Below are 4565 nucleotides of genomic sequence, written 5' to 3'. Positions count from 1 at the left end.
ATGAGCCCCTCAGGTTGGAAGGCACTCAAAATGCAACTGGGGAAGAGCTGCCTCCTCAAAGTAGAGTTGACTGTGATGATGCGAATGGAGTAAAGCCTATGGGAGAAAAGCCTGTGGGACTTCATATACTGATGGGGCACAACTCAAAATGAAAATAAACAGCTGTAAACATCCATTGAAAACTGGAACATGAAATGTAGAAATTATGAATCTGGGAAAATTGGAAGTTGTCAAAAATGAAATGGAATGCATAAACATAGATATTTTAAGCATTAGTGAGCTGAAATGGACTGGTATTGGCCATTTTGAATCTGACAACCATATGGTTTACTATGCCAGAAATGACAAATTGAAGAGGAATGATGTTGCATTCATTGTCCAAAAGAACATACCCAGGTCATTTATGAGGTACAGCGCTGTCTGTGGTAGGATAATATCCATGTTCCTAAAGGGAAGCCCAGTTAAGACCACTAGCATTCAAATTTACGCATCAACTATTAAAACCAGAGAGGACAAAACAGAAGAATTCTACCAACTTCTTCCATCTGAAATTGATCAAACATGCAATCAACATGTATTGATCATTACTGGCAATTGGAATGCAAAGATTGAGAACAAAGAGGAAGGATCAATAGTTGAAGATATGTTCTTGGTAATAGAAATAAGGCTGCAGATCGCATTGTAGAATTCTGAAAAATCAATGATTTGTTCATTTCAAATACCTTCTTTAGACAGCATAAGAGTGGAATATACACATAGACCTCACCAGATGGAGTACACAGAAATCAAATTGACTACATCTGTGGAAAGAGACAATGGAAAAGTTGCATATCATCAGTGAAAACAAGGCCAGGGGCAGACTGTGGAACAGACCATCAATTACTGATGCAAATTCAAATTGAAGCTGAAGAAAATGAAAACAAGTCCATGAGAGGCAAAATATTACCTTGAATATATATCACCTGAATTTAGAGATGATCTGAAGAACAGATTTGATACATTAAACACTAAAGAAAGAAAACCAAAAGAGTTGTGGGATGACATCAAGAACACTATACATGAAGAAAGCAAAAAGACATTGAGAAGACAAGAAAGAAGGAAAAGGTCAAAATGGATGTCAGAAGAGACATTGAAACTTGCTCTCCAGTATAGAGATGCTAAAGCAAATGGAAGAAATGAGGAGGTACAAGAGCTGAACAGAAAATTTCAAAGATCAGATTGAGAAGATAAAGCCAAATGTTACAACAAAATGTGCAAAGATCTGGAGTCAGAAAACCAAAAAGGAAGAACTTGCTCAGCATTTCTTAAGCTGGGGGAACTGAAGAAAAAATTCAAGCCTCTACTTTCGTTGTTGAAGGATTCTCTGGGCAAATTATTGAATGATGCAGAAAGCATCAAGAGACGACGACAGAAATACACAGTCACTGTACCAAAAAGAAATGGTTAATGTTCAACCATTTCAAGAGGTAGTAAATGATCAAGAGCCAGTGATCCTGAAGGAGCAAGTCCAAGGTGCATTGAAGGAATTGCCAAAGAAAAAGATACCAGGAATTGATGGAATAAAAATTGAAATCTTTCAAGAACATGGGGTGGCACAGAAGGCACTCACTCATTTCTGCCAAGAAATTTGGAAGACGACTATCTGGCCAACTGATTGGAAGAGATCCATTTTTGTGCCCATTGTGCCCATTCTAAAGAGAGGTGACCCAATGGAATGAGGAAATCAGCGGACAATGTCTTTGATATCCCATGAGAGTAAAGTTTTGCTAAAAGTAATACAGAAATGGCTACAATCATACATTGACAGAGAACTTCCAGAGGTTCAAGCCAGATTCAGAAGAGGCCATGGAACGAGGGATATCATTGCTGATGTCTGATAGTTCTTGGCTGAAAGCAGAGAATATCAGGAAGATGTGTACCTGTGCTTTATTGAGTACACAAAGGTTTTTGATTGTGTGGATCATGACAAGCTATAGACAACATTGCAACATATGAGTATTCCACAGTGCTTAATTCCACACTTATTCCACAACACTTACTTGTGCTCATGAAGAATCTGCACATGGACCAAGAAGCAGTTGTTTGAAGAGAACTTGGGAACACTGAATGATTTAAAATTAAGAAAAGTGTGCAAAAGTGTTGTATTCTTTCACCATACTTATTCAACCTGTATGTTGAGCAAATAATTTATGAAGCTGGGTTCTATGAAGAAAAATGTGGCCTCAGGATTGGAGGAAGACTCGTTAACAATCTGCAATATGCAGATGATACAACCTTGCTCGCTGAAAGTGAAGAGGACTCAAAATATTAACTGATGAAGATCAAAGAGCACAGCCTTCAGTATGGATTACATCTCAATGTAAAAAAAAAAACAAAAACAACAACAACAAAACTCCTCACCACTGGACCAATAAACAACATTCTTATCAATGGAAAAAGATCAAATTTATCAAGGGCTTCATTTTTCTTGTTTCAAGTATCAACACTCCTGGAAGCAGGAGTCAAGAAATTAAACGACGTATTGCATTAAAATCTTCTGCACAAAGCGCAAAGATGCCAGCTTGAAGATAAAGGTGCACATGACCCAAGCCATGGTATTTTCAATAACCTCATATGCATGTGAAAACTGGACAGTAAATAAGGATGACTGTAGAATAATTGACACATTTGAGTTATGGTGTTGGAGAAGAATATTGAAAGTGCCATGGTCTGCCAGAAGAACCAATAGATCTGTTTTGGAAGAAGTGTAGCCAGAGTGCTCCTTGGAGGCCAAGATGGCCAAACTTCATCTCTCATACTTGGGACATATTGTCAGGAGGGACCAGTTGCCAGAGAAAGATATCATATTTGGTAAAGTAGAGGGTTAGAGAGAAAGAGGAAGACCCCCAACAAGATGTATTGGCCAAGTGGCAGCATAGATGGACTCAAGTGTGGCAACAGTAGTAATGTTGGCCCAGGATGAGGCAGTGTTTCATTCAGCTATGCATAAGGTCGTTTTGAGTCGGTAGAGACTCGATGGCACCTAACAACAACAACAATCACTTGTTGTTAAGTGCCATCGAGTCGGTTCCGACCCATAGCGATCCTGTATAAGGTTTCCGAGGAGCTTCTGGTGAACTTGAACTGCCGACCTTGCAGTTCAAAAGGCTTTGCCGTCTGGTGCGTTTACCCACAGCATCACACTAGTGTAAACATACAATCGTGTAATTTTAGAACCTTCCACCAATCTTCTTCTCTTTCCAAACTCTCTTCTCCTCTCTTCTCACCTCTCCCCTATCCTTCTCTCCCAGTCCTTTCACACCTTTCCCATCCTTTCCCTGTCTCTCTTCCCACTCCTCCCCCACTACTGCCCTCCCCTTTTTCTTTGTGTGGATATTGCATTGTGTGGATATACATTTGTTTATCCATTCCTAAAAATAACATTTTAGAGCATTCATGTTGTTATAACCTATGGATGGTGATTATGTGCCAGCGGAATCAGTTCCGAGTCATAGCGATACTGTACAGGGTTTCCAAGGCTGTACATTTTTAAGGGACAGCCTCATCTTTCTCCAGTGGAATAGCTGGCAGTTTCAAACTGCTGACCTTGAAGTTCGCAGTCCGATTCTTAACCACTACGCTACCAGAGCTATATCTGTGTCATATTTAAAATATAAAGAAGAGATTTTTTTTTTTTTTTCTGGCAGTCATTTGCATTACCTGATTTCTGACATAGTCAGTGCAGATAGGATGCATTAGATTATCCATATTACTGAGGTGGCATTTTATTACTAACTTATTGTGCTTGAAGACCAAAGCTGTAATTTTTAATTTTTAATTTGGCTACTTCCATCCTCAGTTATTATACATCCAATGTTATCAAATAATTTGTGTTTATCTTCCTCCTTTAACTATTAGCACCTTTGAGGGAAGGGTTTTAAAATTTCCCCATTGTTGTATGTTGTTAAGTGCCATCGAGTCAGTTCTGACCCATCGCGATCCTGTGTAGGGCTTCTGAGAAGGAGCTGGTGACCTTGAACCACAGACCTTTCAGTTCAAACGACTTTGCAGTCTGGCGCATTAACCCATAGCACCACACCAGGAACTCCATAGCACCTCCCAAAAGATTATATACAAAGTAGTCACTCAGTCAATTTCTGTAATCACCAATTTTTAAAACAGCCGTCCTATTACTCATAGTTTCACTTTGAAAACGTGTGTACTGAGTATACCTTAGAAATTAGAGGAAGGTAAATGCATTTTTTGGAATGCCATCAATGATGTTAAATCTTAAGGGCAAAGAATTATTTCACAAAGGTAAAAACTAAAACCACTAACAGAAAACCCCTGGCTCACATTTTAATTCAAACATTTTAAACCCCATCGATCTCCATGATTCAGATGCTATCCCACATTCTTGTGCCTTTGTTTATTCCGAATATTCTTCTCTAAATGCTTTTCTTTTCTCATACACTCTTATAAGAACATCTGCTGTGTGAACCTACAATGTTCTTTTGCTTTTATAGAACGTCTGTCTACCTCATGCATTGGCAGGGTCTCAACATAACACTTATAAATTATATATA

This window comes from Chrysochloris asiatica, unplaced genomic scaffold (assembly GCF_000296735.1).
Source record: "Chrysochloris asiatica unplaced genomic scaffold, ChrAsi1.0 scaffold00180, whole genome shotgun sequence".
Taxonomy (NCBI): domain Eukaryota; kingdom Metazoa; phylum Chordata; class Mammalia; order Afrosoricida; family Chrysochloridae; genus Chrysochloris; species Chrysochloris asiatica.
Note: the sequence above shows the minus strand (reverse complement) of the source record.